Below are 20,843 nucleotides of genomic sequence, written 5' to 3'. Positions count from 1 at the left end.
CCCTAGGAGGGAGGTGGGGTCATGGATGCTGGCTGCTGTCATCCCTGGCAAAGGTGAGTGATGTAGCTGGAGGAAGAAGAGTCAAGCCCTTCAGGGTTCATCTCAAACTGTGTGCTTAAGGACTCATTTCCCTTACTCTTGGATTCGAGCCTAAGGACAGCCAGAGAAGCAGTCCTGGGGTGCTCCAGCCGGCAAGGAATTTAAGCAAGCAGCTGTTTTGGCTTTCAGCCTAGCATGAGGCTATTTCGCAGAACACAGACGATGAAATCCATGAGTAATAGATTCTCATTTCAGTCAAACCATAGTTCCAGTCAAACCTTAGCTTTAAATCAGGTGTCCTCCTCACTTTGCTCGTCTCTTGAGAGGGTTCTTCAGCATTTGGCCTTAGCAGCAGTGGGATTGGAATTTACTGAGCTGTTTCAAAAAAAAAAAAAGTTTTTGTTTTAGACAGTAAAGCCTGTCAGATCTGTTATTTTGATGCATCCGGATTACCAGTTCATTGATGAGTTGAAACAAGCAATCTTACTGATTTCATGAAGTGCTGTCACTGAATAGATATATGCCTCCTAGATGGAGCCAGAGACATTACTAATGGTGCATAACATGGTCTTACAGCACAGTGAAAGTATATTTTTCAAATATGAACAAGAAGCACATTAAACTCGTTTCTCAGGATCAAATATCTTGTCCTTTAGATGGTGACAAAGTAGAAATATTTACTACCTATAGATATCTATCTACCAAGATGGTTAATCCTGCTGTATTTTGTAGTAGTCATTTGATAATGAAATGTTTCATTACCACAGAAATTTTCTTGTAGTTGCATCTGTAAGTTATGCATTTTAGCTTTGCATTTTAGTCAAGCTAAGTGGTGTTATAAATCATATCAAGCAGCGGACAGCCCTGTGGAAAGATACATCAACTGTAATATATGTAGACTTAAACAACCTTCCAAAAAATGCAGGACAACATCCTCATTCCAGAGAAATGAGTGACAGACATCCTTCCACAGGGTCACAATATCAATTTTTGCTTTCTTTTGCTTTGAAATGGACTTAAACAATAATTTCTTGTTTAAAAAAATACCCTATTTTAATATTTTTTATTTGAATATTTGAGTGTGTATCTGCATGTGACATAATCATAATTTTATCTCTCCTGGATAATGTTTTTCACATCTCCAAAGGAAGTCAAAGTTGATTTACCTTCAGTAAAAATATCCTTGTTCTAACTTTGCTCATTTACTTGAAGTGGGTTTAAGTCAGCAACTTAAAGTATTTACAATAGATTAAAAATCCATTTCTCTTACTTTAAATTTTGTGGTTCTTTCATTTCAAAAGTAGTCTAAATCAATTCACCAACTTAGTGAAGAATTTAGTATTCATTGAAAAAACAGGGAAACAGTTAAAATAGTTGTAATTCAGAAAGCAGACATCTCTGAGACATATACAAGGAAGTCTTATTCCTATTTAAAGTCTTTTGTTTTCCCTTTTCAGTTCTTATTTGTAAGAAAAAGGATTTAATTCCAAACTAATTATTCAGATTTCTGTGATGCTTCTGAAATCAATCCTCTGTTCAGGTTCTCCCACAATAGGAAGAATGTTTACTGATGCTTCAAAAATTAACCCGACTTCTTGACTTTCATCCTTTTTTACTGCTTTTCATTTTTCTACAAGTGTTTTAGTTTTCTCCTAAGATGTGACTACAGACATTACCATTAATTCTATAAATAAACCCATCAACACTTAAAAAACCTACCTAATTCCCTAGTTGCTTCATTCCACAATGAAAGTATGGAAATTAATTAATATAATTTTTTTCCTAATTTTGTGCCTTAGCAATTTTTAATCAAGGGGAAGACTCCTTGACAGAAAATTTAGGTCTCCCAAACACAGGCTTAGTTATGCTTTTTCAGACCATCTAAAAACGGTGCAGGCATTCCCAAGGTTTCAGACCACAGACTGTAAATTACCATTGAGGTGCCTATCTAAAACACATTAAAGATCAGATGTGTGGTATAATATTTCTAGAATTTATTTTCATAAAATAAAGCAAGATCAGTTCTTAAATAATTCAGCATCATTTGGGAGAGCCGCAGTAATCAAGTAAACTGAGCAAAAGGAAGAATGTCTGCATTCTCTTGTACAGAAAAAAACCCCCCAACAAACCCAAGAACCAAAGTCCCCATTAAATTATGTGTAGGGAAAAGCAAACAAATTTTTCTGTGTCAAACTGTCAGCCTTAACTATAAAACTCACCAAATTCAGCTTTTATCTGTAGAGCTGCAAGTCATTAATTAGCAATCTGTATGAAGTGAGTGATCTCAGAGAAGTGAATGATTTGTTATTAGTTATTTGTTATTTTTAAAATGGCAAATTATCTGGAAAGTTCCCAGATGAAAAGAAGCAGAAATTTGGAGTAATTTTTCTTATACTGTAAGCACAATAGCTCACATGATGTTTTGGAGAACAAGTCACACACTTCCATTGGGTGGAATGGATATCAAGGGGAGTTCATGCATTTTTTTAAGAGCACCATACAGTGCATCATGAAATAGAAAGCAATAAGAAAACATAAAAAATCCCAGTATTTGGTATAAATGCAAAAGGTATGGAGTGCTGCCATTAAGCATAGGGATAAGGAAATGTATACAGATGAAGGGTGGCCAAGTTTTCGGACCAAGTAGCCATCAGAAAGCACTGGTTAAACTGGAAAGGCACATATATTCACTGAACTATTGGCTTGAAAATACTTCCATATTTGCCTTTAAGCACAGAGAAAAATGTAGGTCCCAGCACTTCAGCTTTGTTTGCTCCTTCTGAACAGTCACAAGAGGTTAATCAAGAAAGCTTTCCTAATGCTCACAAAAAGAAATTCATTAGACGCTTGCATTTGGTGAGGATTCCTGGAACAAATGTGTTCCATGACGCAGGCATCTTTTGAGTCTCTGGTTAACAGAACTTTTTATATAACAGTGTGTTTTCAGTCTGGGGCTAGGAGATCACAGCTGGACAGCACCAGTTCCTAGCTCTGTGGAAGGACTAACATTTGTGAAATTCCCTCTCCTGGAAAGGCAAGTCCTCAAAATAGCTGTCTGACTTGGAAAATAGAATTTCATGGCTCCTTAAAAGGCATTTAAAGTGATTACACTCCAAATTATTCAGAAGAAAGAGAGAGGTTCATTTTTAGGATAGGAATGCAGAACCAGCAATAGGATGCAATTCTCTTTAAGATTAGAAACAGAGATTGGTAGCCAGATACTGGTTTTCAAATTGCCAGAGGAAGCTTAAAACTGAATCTGTTCTTACTCCTAAGAGAGTCGTGGTGAGCGGGGGTTACTGAATGAATCATGCTCTTCATGATGACTCAGAGACTTTGAAAGAGGCCCAGTTTTTAAATGGATGTTGGGATTTTGGGGTCTTAATAAATAAGGGCTTGTTTTTAATATACAGATAGTTTTGTTATGCCAAAGTTAGAGAAGTGTTTTCCTTCTGGCGTGATGCAGCCTATTACTGTATGCGTATATATGTATATATACACAGGAGTACATTTTGTACAGTACTATGCAATGAGACATATGGGATTTATCCCTGCTGATTTCTAATGTATGTTTTCGATTAATTTTTCTGCATTTTTAATGAATTATATGGTCAAATGAAACAGCAAAGTTGTCTCTGAACATCAACACAGAGGGGAAGATGGGAGCTGAGAAAGAACAGAGAGGAAAGAGCATGGGGTTGGAAGGGCTTCTGGAAACTTGCATGCTTGATGGCACAGTATGTGAAATTCTTTCTGTGTTTGCATTCTGGACCTAATTCCTGACTTAGTTTACTTTCCTGTTAGCTGCCGAGTGCCAGCTTATTGCTGCTGCTCCTGCTGCTACTGTGATGTCCTGCTGCTGTGTGGTGAATGCTGTACCTCCACACGCTGTGTACATGCACCCCTGAACAGGATGATTTCCCTGTGCAGCTTTGTAAACACCTTTTCAGTTATCTTTAAAATTGCACTTAAGAATAAGATGGATTATAGCCTCCAATGGCGTCATATGCCATCATATGTTTGAAGTCACCCCACGGGGTTTTATTACATTGATATCTCTGCGCAGTGCACAGAAGACAGTGCACAACACTTTAAGGTCAGACTATGAAAGGACATTCCTAGGAGTTAAAAGTTATGCTTGCCAGATATAAATATGAAATTTCAAGGGCAGAATTTGGATTTGACTATTCACCACTACAAACTCACAAGCGTTTTTTAATTAGCCCAAATCCCAAACTGGACAACATGTAGTTTCTACTTCCATTTCTAGAAGTCACCAAAACTTTAAATCAACTGAAATTGGTTGATCCCAATGTTTTGAATTTTTGCTGTTGAAACTTGGAACAAAAGACGGCAAAAAATAGGAAAAAAACTGATACCAGTAATTAATAGCCAAAAACCATCCCAAATTAACCTTGGTGTTAGCAACTTTGTATGGGCTGCAGAGGGAATAGTCACAAAATATTGCATCAGACTAGATAATATCCTTGCCCCTACAGATGATAAAGAAGGTAGGTGAGATCTATCTGCAGGAGCACCTTCTCTGATGACTAGACGAGACATCTGTGAATATATTCCTACACATTTACATTAAATGTAATCAGTTTCATATTTTTTCAAAAAACCCACTGCCATGCCTTCCTTGTTATGCCAGGATGCAATAACATCTAAAGCTATTCAAACCCTACAGTTCTGATGAGATCATGGAACAGAATTAATCATGAAGAGTTGGCCAGTTCAGACTGCTTTTTGAGCATAATTATTTGTACCAAGTGAATGTCAGGAACACTAAACAAGCCTATTTCATTCACGTGAGGAACAATGAAAAACCCTGCATCATTGCACAAGTGCTGAGTTATAATTCCTAAAAGAGATACGTGCTCAGGACAAAGGTCTCACATTTGCAGGTGATTCTTACCTTGGGGATAGGATGTGTCTGTCTCCACTGGAGTTTTATAACCCTCAGTAAACTCAGACTTGCTTCCCTCCTGAAACAGGCAGGGACAGTGCCCTCATCAGTGCAAAGCCCAGCACCACAACTCGTCACAAAAGGCAATGCACTTGCACAGTACCTTCTACAATCTAAAAGCCATTGGATCTTCCAGTGAACATACTCCTTTGCTGCACAGTCTTACATATTCTTTGAGGTGAAACAGTCCCTCATCAGGGCCAAGCTTCCTTAAGTAGGTACTTTTTTCCCCTTGGAACAGTTTATTTTTTCTTACCCCTGAGCCTAGCCTGGATATCTGTCTGAGATTTCAAATGCCCAGAAACCTGGATAGACCCAAGATCCTTTTACAGGGTAAACTCTTGTCTGTGGCACCATGACAGGACTGCAGCACAAACTGTGCACCCTTGAAGAAAGCAGGACCCACAGTTGTGCAGCTTTGTCCGGGATGAATAGTCTCCCTCTTCCTCTGGTTGACTGAAATATTGCACTGCCAATGAAAGATTTCAAAAGTGGCCTGTGCTGATCAAGGAAGGGGATGTTTAGCTGGATGGAGACTGGGATAATATTTTTTCCTTCCACAGTAACAGTACTGAAAAATAACCTCACTTTCACAATGCAGAAGTGAGGTCTGAAGTGTTTCATTTCCCTGTTTGAAATAATAATTCCAGCTTTGTAAAGAAAAAAACAACAAGTCAAATCCTTGTGGTTATTATGTTACATATGATTCAACTCTCTGTAAGCCAATAACCTATGTAATAGCAAAAGTGTTGTCACCAGTTTAAACTCATCCTGGGAAATCAAACTCAGTCCCAAAAGGCAAATCCTGACTCTTTTTAAAATCTAAGAGGGACATATACTTGAAAGAATCTGTGCATCATTAACAAAAGTTGTGTTTGGATGCCTTTGTATCATTTAGTTTGCAGTCTTTGGCAGGGCTTAATTTTTTTCAAAGTTAATTTTAAATCTTGACAAGAGAAACTGAGCTAATAACTTATACAAATGTATACAAATGTTCACTTTGTCCTTTTGTTTGGTCATTTCAATACCTTTGCACGTCACTTAGACAATTCTGAAGAACTAGGAGACAATTATACAAACTCACAAGGTTTAGTTTCTGTTTCCAGTTCTGTTGAACGCATTGTTCAGTAATGAAGCATGAACTGCAGTGTGTTTGGCACAATTTAAAAATAATTTTTATTTAATATCTGTGTTTTCCATACCTAGTTCCTTCAGTTTATAAGTGTTCTGTCATGTAAATTTTTATTTTCTATAATATTAATGAAAAATATATGAGGCACAGGAGATTTGAAAGTCAAAACCAAGTAATTAAAACCATTCAAGCTTTAATATTAGCAGTCCCTGACATATGATTAACATTTTGTAAAGAGAGCTGGGGCTCACAGAGTGTATGGAATTTATCCATCACAGGTGTACAATATTTTACTTGCATTTGTGTACAAATGTTACACTGGAGTCAGTACCTCCAGTCAGGTTTTCATTTGTGCATTCCTAATGTTCAAGTGTCCTACAGAATGGATTTTCATTAAGTTTTGTTCTTATGCCAGCATCACTTTGTGGAAAATGGCACAGAGGAGTTGGGTGATGCACTGTGCCCTTGGGCTGGCCCCAGATCTCTGCCCTGCACTGTGGGGCACACTGAAATCTCCAGCCCTGAGAGGACAGACACATCCATGCCACTTTCTCCTCCCTCTCAGCTCATCTCAGCTGCCCACACCAGGTCCTGCGCTTAGCTGAGCTGAGCAGGACCCAGGGGCTGAGGCAATGAGAAGTCAGAGATTCCTGGAGGGGACAGGCACACAAGCAGTGTCTCCAGCTGAATCCTCCTAGACACAACCTCCAGGCAGAGCCTGGAGCAAATTAATCAGCCATAATCCATCTATTGGGCACCAACATCCATACACTCAGAAAAGACAATAAATCTGAACAGTTCCAGATTTGGCTGCCCATCAGTAGTTCTTCCAGCCACTCTGCTGGAACTGCTGTGGATGTAAGCTAGAAATGAAATGAACAGACGCATTCATGCTTAGACAGAACACACCAGGGAGGCACACCACAGATAAACAACCAGAGGAATCTCCTGCTTTGTAAATATCTTGAAGTGCTTTCAATTTAGTCAAAGGACTCAAAGGCATACTTGTGAGGGGATTTCTTTGTGGAGAGGTTTGTTTTTGTTTTTCAGCACAGAACCAACAACAGTGGTTTGGGTTTTCACCCATCTCGTTTATTTGGTCTAATGTTGGAATGATTTCTTACAAAGGAAAATCTTGGGTAACAGTTTAGCGAGCCTTGAGTGTAACTACTTTTCCTTAAAGAGAATCCATCATTTAAAGACTCATGCAGCTAATGTGTGATGCAGTGATCTCTGGTGTGTCTCCCCACATAAAACTGGCACAAGAAGCACAAGGATGGCTTTGCACAACTTTGACATGTCACCTAGGTTCTAAGGAGTGGTTGAAAAGGAGGGAAAATAGGGCAATTTGAACTAAATTGTACTAAATGTATAATTATAATAAAAAATAAATTCCAGTAAATATATATTAAATTAATATGGCTGCTGAGAAGCTGCAGACACTCCATCCTTTTATGTCTCTCTGTGGGAGCACAGCCACAGTATACTGTTCCCTGGCCAGCTGCATGGGAAAAGACCTAGTATCCAAAACTACACAGTGTGTAAGAGTGCATTCACGCACCACTGAGAAACACTTCTAGCAATATGCAGACATATGTATTCTGTTCTGGCAGAGCTGACCTAAGTGCCTACAGCAAGCTTGGAAAATGAGAGGAGGTTTTCGATTTTTTGGAAAAGAATACATAATTTCCATAGCACTGAATGGTACAAAACTAGCTTCAGCAGGAAAGGTTATTTGAATAATGGAGAATTCCAGAAAGCGAAGTGTAATAAATAAACTACTGGCAAAACATGATCTGTCATGAAGATTTTTATGTACCTCTTTTCCTTTCCTAAGTGCACTGTAACGGGAGGATCATACTATCAAGAACAAGGTTAAATCTGTAAATATCTCCACACATGCTTTTGGGCAAGATGCTTAGTTAGCATGGCTAACCCCTCACTGATGCAGTAATTTGTTCAGATCAACCAAGTCACCTTGCCAAGAAAAAGAAGTTGTTTCAGAACATTTTCAGAATGCTAAAAGCAACACCAGATGAATACAAATGTCCAAACAGGTAACTTTTAACCTGAGGTGAAATGCTATTAAACTTATATTCTTCCACTGGCAATAAGATCCAGATTTTAACCCCAAACATAATGCCTCTCCTTAGTGCAGACAACTATATCTCATGTAGAGGAAACTGATCAGGTGAACAAAGTGGTCATGTTTTTATGGATGTTTTCTTGAGGACCCATAAACGTTTGTCAGTATTTGGTCAGACAGAAAGGGTGACCTAGTTCAGCTCAGTCTCTGATTTTGTCAATATATGATTCATAGTGAAAAGTAAAATCAAGGTGTATCATGGTTCTCCCTTTTTTCTATCCCATCTTTTCATAGCATGCTCATTAGAAAATCAGAGCAGCTTTGTTCTTAGTGGCCCTACTTGGGTGGTGTCTTCCTGGACCCAAAGGGTCTAATTGTATTATGACTGTGCTTTGCACTTACCTTCTCCATGCAAGTGAATCTGACAGAGGTCATATAGTCCTTCTGACACCAATAGTCTGATGGAGTTCTGCTCTTCATATTCTGTTTTCTAAGTGGATGATGTTGACTTTTCAAGAGGTCTGAACAAGGAAATTTTTCTTTGATGTACCCTTCATGCCTCAGTTTGAATGGAAAGATTGAATGTTTTTAGTATGTGCAATAGCATTTATTTCATTAGTGTGAATCCCACTGCCATCTGTAGCTGCTGTATATTTGTATCTGACACGACCTCATATAGTGAAACAGCTTTTCAGGCTAAATTCCCATAAGTCAGCCAGGTGTAGTTTTCTTCCTTCTTTTCACTGTTTTTAAGGTGTAAACGATTGTCTTTCAGGTGTGGAATAGAGTGGGAGTATCTGTTCAAATCCCCCGAACACTTTATTTATTACTCAGTTTATAACATTCGGCTCAGTCTTTCCAGATTTAAATCCAAATTGCAAAACTGCATTGTTGGGTGAAAGTCCTGAAATAGTGATGACCAGAACATCAGTACTAGTACACTAACGCTAAAGATCTCAGGCTATCTGCTACCTGATGACACATTTCTCACAATTTTCTACTATTCTTAGGGGCCAGAGCTCATTCATTGAAAAGCAGCAGCATTTGAAAATTATACTAAATGCTTTTTTATATGGAATATCCTTTTGGATCGTAGAGCTATCACTAGCTGAGGAGAAGCAAATTTCTCTACTCAAAATGTTCTGGAAGGAGTTTTAACCTGAGATGTCTTTGAAGCCCTGCATTGGCTTTCACTAATCACTGATGCTTTCTTCTCCTGGTCTGGAGAGTCCTCTTCAGAGTTCACGTTATTCAAGAGGAGGACTGAAATTTAAGCTAGTCTGGATCTAAACTAGGGTAATGCATGATCTCCATTTTAAATCTGAAATTACAGATCCAGGTCTTCTTTATGATCACTGTGCAAAGGAGCAGGCAGTACACTCCATCTCCAAAAGGGAATACTGGTGATAGACCATATCCACATGTTGTCCCCCCTTCCCTAACTAGCTTCTACTATCTGTCCTCAGCATGTCATCAGAATGCTGACTGAAATGTTTCAGGCATCTTTGAAATGCTGTCTGGTTTCCAGTAATCTTTTAGAGAATGTTTTTGGAACCTCCACTTTTACTTATGAAAAGGAGAGAAAGTAATAATTATGCTGGAAGATGAAATTTTGATAGACAGGGAAAGTATGTTTTCCACACATTCAGCAGAAGTTTCAAACACATCAGAGGTCAGCACCGCATGGTAGATGGAAAAATGGAAGCAACCAAATTGGCCATTGTGAAAGTATGAGCTTACCTGTTTCTGAACCAGCAGGCTCACCATTTCTCCTGGTGTCTGCTCTTAAAATATTAAACTAATCACCATGGCAAGACATGAAGCAGTTGAACAAGCTGGTCTTTAAGAAAATCAAACCTTGTTCACAAGCCAAAGGTTGATCTCACACATTTTGGGTGAAAACTGTTTAGTAAAACAGCTAGATCCATGGTGGTCTTTAGTCAAAGTCAATTTATTTTTGTTTATTTTGTTTTTGGAGATGTAGCTTCTGAGATTTGAATGGAATAGACTAAACTTTAAGGCATTTCAAAACAAATGTTTGAGTCTTCACCTCCCTGCATTTTTTTCTCTACTACTTCTGTCTCTTAATATGTATGTTACACTTCTGCAAGGGAGACAGCAACGTGAGGGGATTCCCAGTGTTCAAATTCTTGCTCAAGGAAACCCATACTCAAAGAGCAAAATGCTGAGCTAGATTTCTCAATATACAATTGGTAAAAATATTCCAAATTTCAGTTTCAACCTTGTTCAAAGGATTCTGTCTGTCTGTAAGATGTTTGGGATTTACATACAGATCAATTAGCATATCTGTATATTTAATTTTTATTTTTCCTCACATTCATATAAAGAATTCCATCCACAACTTTAAAATCTTTAAATCCACCTACATTGAATTAATTATAAGGTTTATTGATGCTTTTTACTTAAAAGTACAAACTATTTCCTGTCATTTCTCTCTAGAATTATAAAACCCGCCAAAAGGCTTCCAGTGTTCACCTGAAGCACTCAGTTCTGGGGACCCATTGATAACACTCACATCCCTTTTACTTGAGTGTGCAAAGGAAAAGCGTCTGAGCATTGCACAGCCCGGTGTCTCCAGAGTGAAATGGGAACATGCATCTCTACCTTGTGGCTAAGCATGCTGCAAAGCATATTTATACTTCAATGTAAATTCAGTCTTAGGTGTCTGTTGAATATACCCTCAGATGGTGGTCCTGGCACTCTCCTAAGTATCTTTTTCACTCCTTTAGGCTATAGATAGCTCAGTACAACACAAGGAGGTCTGTAAAATCAAAAAATCAGGGTAAGAGTGCCTGCTGTGCATACTGCACACAGGAGGGTGTTTCTGTTTGGATCTACTCCAGTCCCATGTGTTGCTGTAGAGTTGTTAGAATGTTGTTAGGTTAGTTTATATTAGTAGTTGATGGCTTGAAATATATCTTTTCTCCTCTTTTAGTTGTGATTTCTCCCCCCTGCTTCTTTTTCTCCTATTGTTTACCTGGCATCAGGTGACCATGGTTACTCAAGTTTTTCTCCTCAGCTCCACAGCGAGAGGCCGGATAGAGTAAAGAGAGGACCCTGCTGGAATTTCCAGCTGCTTGAAGTTTCCTTAGCTCAGGAGACCTTCTTTCCAACACGGAAGTTTGTAACTCTGTTTTTCCTGTCCCAGAATGCCTCTGAGCTATGGAAGCTGGGAGGGCATGCTTACCTTCCCTTTCTTTCCCTCCTGTGCTGCCAGGAAACCTCCCCCCTCTCTCCCCTCCTCTGCCCCTCTGTGGAGAATACTCCTACACCTTTGTGGGCATTTGAAGAAGTTGGTGTCTGTTATTTCTTATCTTGGTGTGTGCAACCTTGATTTGTACAAAGTTTGTAAGATGTACTAACTGAGAAAAATAATTGGTTCTCTCTCTGATGTTCCCTCCCTCCGAGAAACCCTGTTAAAAGAGACCCCCAGACCCCAATCCTTTGTCTCTCATCCTTTGGGTTCCCCTTCACAGAAATAAACTGTGGAATGTAACCCCGAGGAGAGAGTCCCCCCCTGATTTCTTTACTCACTCTATAGACTTGAGTTCTTGAAGAAAATCAGTGAACCCCACAAACATATGCTGGCTCAAAACCTGAGTGAAGAGAAACCTCATCACTGAGCTAGCCGGGCCACACTCGGGAGGTTTGAGTCACCACGGACCAAAAAAATACCAGCAACTGATGCACATTATGTGCATTTCTGGGGAACATCTTCCAGCTTGGTATAAAAAGCATGAAATTCATGTGCTCTGACACTGCTCACGAACCAAAGCATAGAAAATAGGCACGTTAGAAACACTTGGCTTAAAATGCACTTATGATTAGAAGGACACTAATGTAGACCTCCTCTTAGGCAGCTGAGATGTCTAGGGTTGCACCATCCTCCTCTAGTTAGTGGAGTGGAGATATTTTAGAGGGCAGCTGAGACCTTGGAAAGACTGAACTACAAATTCTAAGAGGCCTCTTTATTTCACGGTAAATGAGCAGAATTGACTGCTTCAGAAAGTCAGCTGAAACTCGGCTTGATGTCAAAGATACTCCTGTGACTCTGAGATGAGATCTTATAAAAGAGTAAAAATAAGAGAATAAGACAGCAGGATGGATCTTTCAATGCAGAATTGATGCTAACAGTGTGCTTTATCAAACTGCCCTGTAGGACTCTACTCTTGAAGAATAGTTCTCTGCCAGGATCAAGGAATAGTATTTGCTTACAGCTGCAGTTCTCTTTGGAGAGATTTAGAAGCCAATAGAGAAATGAAAGGACACCCATGACACCAGATATAAATAATGAGCTGTGTAAATAAAATATTTGTCTTCCTTCTTTGAGTGAAGTTCCAAAAAGTGGATCCTTGCTGTTAGCAAAAATTGAGAAGCGTCAGCAACTCTATTAGCAGGTCCCTTTGTTTGGTGATTTCTTTTTTTAAATGGAAACATTTTGAGACCATAAATTTTTTACGAAACAGTAGGAAAGAGTTTTGGGTTTTGAACAATGCAGTCTGTTCAGCCAAACATAGCTAATGTAGTATAGAGACCACAACTGGAAAAAACTGTTAGTCATGCATCAATTAGCCTTGTTTTCAGACTGAACATCATTAGACAGTGACACCACCTAAATTAATCTAAGTGGTAAGCTAAAAACAGGCATTTGGATTGTATCTTCAAACAGGACTCAGAAACTAGGACTCATCTGTCAGAGGTTGGGCTATACCTGAAACAGTCAGGCACTGATGCCCATCAGTCCACCTGTGTTTCATGTGACAGAAATCTGCTGTGGACAGTAGGATCATTTTTGGACATAACATAGTCTGTGTGCTCCATCTGTCCTTGGAAAGAATGGCATACCTAAGACATGGAGGTAGACATTTCTTGATGAAGTAGAACAGGAGGAAGCAGGACAAAACACTGAGACCCTGTGACAACACTGCTTTCCAAATGGTCTCTAAATGCCTGGAATAATCCAGGGAAAAAGGCCCAGGAAACCTTTGTCAGCAGTTAGGTATGTTGGTATCCTCAGAAACATGTTAAAAACTGAGTTCAGCAGGAGAATTTTTTTTTTTTCACTTTCTCAGTAGCATACCCCACTTGTCACCTTCATTGCATTTCCTCTCTATGTCCTGATATTTCCCTCTCATTCATTGCCACAGTCTGAGTGTTCAATAAGTCCATGGTCTGCTGAGGGCCAGAGTTATAGTGTCAATGTTCAGTCTCAACAGCCTTAGTTGTGAAGCTTAAGAAGCAGAAGTGGAGGAGGGCCTCAGAATATCATCTTCTCCTAAGTCATCACATGCATCAGTATAAATATTCAATTTTCTTTCGGGTCCTGTCTCAGACCTTTGCAGAACTCATCCATTCATCTCCCCTCCCTAGTCCAGATTCTGCCCAAACCCAAGCTTAAAGCACTCAAACTTCCTTAAATCACCGATTCTCTAGCTTCTATATACTCTTTATTTTGGATATCAATACCAGCTTAGCCTTTTTGCTGCCCCTCAACAATCCCTACCTGCCTCTTTTTATACTAAATAATGTGTGTTGTGACAAATTGTGCTCTTCCTAGGTCCTCCCTTTGTGCCAGGAAAACCACAGATGTTATCACTAATTTCCTTCTTCCTGATGATGAAGGCTGATTCAAAAGATCTGAATGCTGGGGCTTTAAAACACTACATGTACAATTTATGGGTCTAAAGAGCAGGGCATCCGAAGATCATAAAAACACAGATATCTGCACTATGAATGTGCAAGAGAGGTGATTCGTGTAGCTAGAAATCTTTAATATCTAATTTTAGATAGCTCAATAAGCAGTAGGAATTTGTAAAGGTCAACAAAGTCAAAAATGGCTAAGTAGATCCTCACACCAGTTCAGGAGGGAGCCTAATTTGACCAGATGAATCGCAGCCAGTGAGTCAGAAGCAGAGCAGCAGCAGAAGAAACCAATTCGCAGTTTGCATCTTCCATAAAAATATCCCACATAATTTGTCTACTGTTCAAATGTTCTCTACCAAAAACTGTGGCTGTGAAGAGATGTTCAAGGGATGAGGGGAAGAAGCATTGTTTTCTGTGGCTAATGTTGGAGCCAGAAATCAGAGGTGGAGAAGAACTACACAGAGTGATGAAAATAAAAAAAGTACTGAAAATATGGCAGCTTGACTTTCAGCCTTTTAGTTGCCAGGGTTTAAAAATACAATAGTTGTGTGGTGTGTGAAAGTGAAAAAAATAAAAAAGCAAAAAGCTACATCAGATAGATTTTATAGCCACTTTTAAGAGTCTTAGTAGTGTATTTTTAACTTGATAATTTAACTTGCCTGCCTCCCCATGATACTTATAAAAATAAAATAATACACTCCTTATTTTAGCCAAAAGTACTATATAAACAAAATCCAAGGAATGTATTGAATTATAACGTTAGACTACAATAATGAGTGAACTTGATTGCATTTCCATTTCACAAAGCAATTCACATTTGCTACTAATATGTTAAAACTTGTGCCAGTCAAAATAAGCTTGACTATCACAGCAAGAGAAAATTGTCAAAACACACAACTCAATTCCTCTCTCACTCATATTAATTTTATGCTGGAATAATTTCTTTTTTCTTTTTTTTCCCCCAGAGATATTCTTGACATGACAGCTAACGAGCAAAAGAGACTGTTTGGATAATTCTTCTTAAAAACTTTTTGGTTATCAATCTTAGACAAACCATAATGGTCTTGAAGGAAGCACCCAGATGAACAAACTAGGGAAAATATACAAAGCGGAAGAGTCTTGGGAGCGTTCCATATGCCTACTAGACCACTCCATTTCTGATACTTTGTTTTTTGCCTGGAGTCCATGAGCCATTATCTTTCCCACTAGTCAGAAAAATCACAGTTGGACCACTCCAAGCACAAAGAAAAAATATTAAAATCTACAGCATGAGCTCATGTCATGCTCTTTTTTTGGCTTGGAGAGACAAAAAAAGAGTGCTGGTTAGTCTTCTCACTCACTCAATAAGAAAAATGAGAGCACAGCATGCTTTCCCTCTCTAAAAGTGCATGTGCGACCTTTAATGTTATCCAGTTAGCACTAACTGCAGACTCCTGTCCATTCAGGCAGCAGCAGGCATTTTTGTCCTGCCTGGTAAGTCACCCACACATCCTTTTTTCCTTTTGCTACTGCTGTATTTTCAGCAGTACAGGCATTCCTTCCACTGGCAGACTTTTGGCAAGTCTTGAGGCATACATGTGGCTATACATCACTCGCACATCAGTCACAGTATTAACTCATTCTTGCACTGGCTCCATCCCGGGTTTACATCTTCCCCTTTGCAACAGTTCCCAATATGTTACCTTTACCAGCATTTTCTTATTAACCAGAGGTATGCTATCCTGGGGGACTAGAATGTTCTTTGCCATGTTCTTTTACCCTTGAAAACACTTTGGTCCAATTTATGGCTTCATAACTTCAGTTATGGCTTTTCCCACCAGATTATAACACACCTGTGTACAGGAAACAACATAGAGTTTTCAGCAAAAAATGGTAACATTCAAATTAACTGATCAGACAGGCTCAAATATATGTGGCTCTGACTGTGTGACACCAGATGACAAAGCCCTCCAAAACCTGAGATCAGCCTGAGGGACTAGCTAAAGATAACAAAAAAGTGTGGTCATCTTGGACCACTCCAAAAAATGCTGTGCTCAACAAATGGCAACTCAGCCAAGAGATTAGCAAACAATTGCCACAGTCAACAGTCTCTGGGCAGAGCTACAGTAACGTGCTGACAGCATTTCCTACCGTGGGGCTCAGGGAGCAGGATGCCCCACAGCAGGGTCAGTGCGTGGGAAACCTGGCACTGGGCAGCAAGTTCATATCAAAACGGGTCTGATGCTCACAGTGTGCTAATGTCGAGCAATGTTTAAACAATACCCTTTGAAATAATATTTTCATTTCGTGGGAATGTTTTTGCAAAGGGGGTTCCTTCTCTTTGTAAACAGTTATGGGAAAAAAATGGACAAGTTTCTGACAACCTTTATTGTCAGAAACCATTTTTTAATTAGAGCTCTGTTTGTTGTACTTTGCTTTCTTATACTTTCTTATTCCCACACAGCATTGAGATACAAAACTCTTCACTGATAAGTGATGCACCTCAGAAATGGCAGGATGTGTTGAAGAGGGAATTCAGGTAATGCAGACAGTTTCAATTTCTCTTTTTGTCTTGTGGATTGCATGTCTAAACAGTAAAGAACTAGTAACTGCAAACTGAGTTAAGTCATAAATGACTTCTAAAGGAGAAGCAAAACACAATTACATAGTATGCAAGTTTCATCTTTTATAAACTTAACTGCCTTTTGTGCTGGAAAGAGTTATTTATCCACAGAAAATGGATAGTAAGTGTCTGGCTTTGTTCTTTGTATGAAATTCCATGTCAAGAAGTGGACAGATGTTGCACAAGTTAGTAGTTTCTCCAATCAATCACCACTGGGTTTTTCAAAACACCTAGATATCTTCCCTGCCTGCTAGCAAACTGAAAGGTGCTAAGCTCTTCCTTCTATGGCAAAATAACAACTTTCACTCATTTTCAATGTCCCAGAGAGAAAAATTGAAAATAAAGCAAATTTGTTCCCAACGAAGTATTTTTATTGTGTATCACATCATACTATTCAGCACCTTTTAAGAAAATGCTATTTCACTGTGATTCAAGGGGTGGAGCAGTGTGAGAGAGCTAACAAGTCTGATAAAAGAAGTAATTTCACATTTATTATGTTTTTTCTGTGTCAAATCACATTCACAAAGTAAAAAGTGAAGTAAGAATATTGGGACTGACAAAAAATAAGTGACTCTGAGGGGCAGAGATATGGCCAAAGAACTGCCAGTTTCTCACAACAGAGTGAAAACTGAGCCAGGGTTAGACAGCCTATTCCACAGCAATGATTCTCATCCTCCTCTGCCTCAGAGTTTGAACACCAACCTGCAGAAGGTAGTGGAATTGTATTGCAGAGACACAGTAGCACCGCAGTGAATGGTTTCATTCACTGGTGGAAAAGCTGCTGTTTTCCTCTGTGCTTCTCCCTGCCATTGTTGGACTCTCATATGTCAGTGGTTTTGTTTGTTTGGCTTCAGTCACTCTCATGGTTTACACTTTGTTGTCCTTTACAAAGTAGTTTCTTTGAAATGCATTAGTAGAATGGTTTCAATGTTCTGTTATTGAGCTATTAAGACTGTTATTTCTTTCTGTGTAGGTGGCCATGGTAGGTTTGGCTTCACTCTCTAGGGAATTGTGGAAGGGAATGCTCGTGGTACTGGGACTTGTGAGAGCACAACTTATTTCCCCCCACCTTCCCCTGCCTCAGAAACTCAACAGGTCAAAAAACCACGGCAGGGATGTGGGCAGCTGAAGGATGGGGTGGTAGGCAGGTTGTCAGTGATAGCAGGATATCTGACTCTGCAGCAATCTCCCCAGAAGGCTGAGAGGGAACTGCCTGCCTTGGAGCCTGCTGGCCAGGCTCTCCATTTTGGGACATTCCAGACCTTGAACCTGCCTGGCTTAGTGATCACTGCGATGCCAGTGTTTGTGTTGGGTTAAACGACTCCTTGAAAAGGCAGAAGTAAAATACTGTTAGACTTTTTGAAGGTGAAGACCTCTTTATACCTTTGTTTTGTTTGCTTGGCTGTTTTTTTAATGGGGCTTGGGGAGTGCACAAAAACATACCATCTTTTTAAATAGAGCTCTTTTTTATTTTTCATCTTGAAAATTGGTAGTGAATAGGAATTCTAGTTTCTAGGCAGCTCTAACCATCTCAAGGTTTATGCCTTATCATGTTTGATTCTTAACAGTAAATTCTGAAGAAAAACTCATAAGCCGAAACCTGAATGTGGGGAAATACAGAACATTGCGACAGATAGAACATATGTTCATATCTAATGAATTCCAGATTTACTCATGACCCTATTTTACACAGATCTTGAGCAGTGTAAATATTTGATTTGTGGATGTGTGCCTAAGGTTACTAAACAAAGTGCTTAATGCATTGACAATGCCTTTGGAAAAAAAACAAGAAAGGCTTGTAAGTCAAAATTAATTTATATTTTATCAGGAAAATACTTTTCATTATTAGGAATTTGCTACAAAATTAAAGGAATGATTTCTGAACTGAGAGGGCTGTTTTGAGCATTTTGAGCCGTATCTCTACCTTTACCCCAAGAGAAAACAAAACTAGGAGAAACTCAAGTTCTCTATCCATGAAATAGCATTTGGAAGATTACCACGTCCATTCTCTTTCTGTTTCTCCATCTTGTTCATCTCACTGAACGTACAAAAACAAACATTTCTTTTCAAATACATATTCAGTGTTTGATCTTAGAAAGACTTTTCTTAGAACAAAGTATTATCAGATGCCAGGTCAGGAAATAAGATACAATAAAAGCGAATCATTCTTGTCCTAGTCTTAGAACATGAGTAACATAAAAAATAAAAACTTGAAATTGGCAAGTATGTTTGGCTTCAAAATATCTAAACTTTCCAGCATTTATCCAGTGCCAGAGAGATATTATTTTATATGTGATATCAACATAGGAAAAACATTGTACCGTAAATGCCTTATGAAAAACCTAATTCTTATTTGTTGCCTATATATTTTGCACCCAGACTGATTATTTTAGTCTGTCACAGGTTCAAAGAATCTGTATCTTAGAGCTATGATCTATGTTATTCAGAAGGGAGTGAAAAGGTTCAAACCCATATCTATTTATTTCTTAGTGTCTTAATTCGTAGTGGAAACAAGAGAAAATGGCAGAGATCCCTACGAGCTCCCCAAAGTCACACACAACATTCCTCGCCTATGCTCAGCCTCACTGAATTTCACCAGCCTCTATCCAGCCCTCCCTCACCCAGACTCTCTTAATGGTCTCCCCACAGCCTCCCTTCCTCCCTGGGGTCAGTAAACACCCTTATATCACTCTACTTTCTCTCCCTTCCACTGCAACAACCCCAGGTTTGCTGCTGGAAGGTGCCAGGTATTTGCACTGATGGCACATCCTGCAGGGACACTGCCCAAACCTGTGCACCTATGCCAGCCAAACAGCTGCAGCTGTGCAGGCACATTGCCTGTCACACAGGCACGTCTTTCCCCTGCTCCACAAGGCTTTGGAATGTGTCCACTGAGCATTTATAGAAGCTCCTAAAAATGGTGCAGGCTTTAATATCCACCAGGTTTCCCTTGCCTTTGTTGGGAATTTATGAGTAAGGTATTGAGAATCTGTTACCTAATTCTTTGTGATCTTGCTCACTAGATTTTTGATTTACACACGGACCTTGACTAAAAGTGCAGCTCTTAAAGTCAATTAAATTAGGGTGTCTTCTTGCAGGGACACTTTCAGATTGATCTCTGCCTGTTTCATATTGATTTTTTTACTTGCAGAACTCAATCAGCATTGCCAGCTCCAAATGAGCCCAAGCATGTCTGCATGAGGCTTTACAAGGATGGAACATGCTGGGGAGGAAGAAAAGCACTGACAAAGTGAGAGGCTGCACTGCTGTTCCCGGAGCAAACGAGCATCCTGAAATGTGGGGCTCCATCACCTGGAGCTCCATTAACTCCTGCTGAGTAAATAACTGCCTGGCACAGAGACAGAGTGCTTTCTGAGGCTATTTATTAGAATTTGGTTTTGAGGGAAGGAAAGAGGGGCTGTGAATCTGAACTCCAATGGTAACTAAATAAATCTATTACCTTATGCCTAAATATAGTTATTCCTAAGGGGCAAGGAGAAATATCCTTCCTCCACTGGATGGTCAAGGTTTAAGCATTAAATTTGTGTCTGTGGATTGTGCTAGAAATATCTTTCTTATTTTATTTCCTCACCCCCACTAAAGCTCTTTAAAATAAAAGCTCAATGAGAATGAAGGCATCTTGTACAGACACTTAAGAAACCAGTTACTGATAACACAATGAGTAGGTTTAAAAGTAGGGACAGTTCTCAGTCCTGTAATCACACAGCACACAGTTTTGGTATCACAACAAACAGCACAAGGCGGAGTTTCCAAATCCTTTAGTACTTCAGGAAGGTTAGGTAAGGACTTTGTAGTGCTTTTTAACAGTTTAGTGCTTTCACCTCCTAAAACAGCAGTCCATCATTGCAAATTAAAGTAAGCAACAGAAGGGAAAACAAAACCAGCTCCATTTGATATTTAAGAGAGATGTGGGAGAAATTAATGCCGCATCCCCAGACTCCAGACAGTGATCTATGATGGTGCTGGTATAGGTGTTTTGGAGAAGAGAGGAGGAGTGGTACCAGGCAGACAAATGGTCCAGGCACCTTTGTGTGACAAGCCAGACAGGATAGAAATTATAAAAATCCAAGTTCACACCCTAAGGGTTAATTAGTTATTTACTCTTTACCTTAAAAGCTGTGAAAATTAAAGGGTCAAAAGGAGCTGCAGTGATTCTGAGCTTCCAATCATTGCAGTAATATGTTTGTTTGGGTTCTGTGATCATTTGGATTTAATGAGAACATTTCTATGAAAGACACAATTCAGTCGTGGGGCAGCGTGCTAAGCCAGCCTGACCTGGAGACATCAGTCGTTTATACTTCTCCTCGTTCCCAGTACATCCACAGGGAAG

General features: G+C 39.3%; 1 long non-coding RNA gene across 1 annotated transcript; it reads left to right on the top strand.

Moving 5' to 3' along the window:
- The first annotated feature begins 2,995 nt into the window (after window positions 1-2,995).
- Window positions 2,996-19,956, top strand: LOC148184685 (uncharacterized). The gene is made up of 3 exons (XR_015772115.1): window positions 2,996-3,073; window positions 16,334-16,408; window positions 19,644-19,956. It is a non-coding gene; the product is annotated as an uncharacterized LOC148184685 (long non-coding RNA).
- Window positions 19,957-20,843: the final 887 nt, after the last annotated feature.

Source organism: Pseudopodoces humilis, chromosome 3 (assembly GCF_049639895.1).
Source record: "Pseudopodoces humilis isolate 2021_Gansu_Grassland_sample_001 chromosome 3, ASM4963989v1, whole genome shotgun sequence".
NCBI lineage: Eukaryota > Metazoa > Chordata > Aves > Passeriformes > Paridae > Pseudopodoces > Pseudopodoces humilis.
Note: the sequence above shows the minus strand (reverse complement) of the source record. Positions and strands in the feature narration are given on the sequence as shown.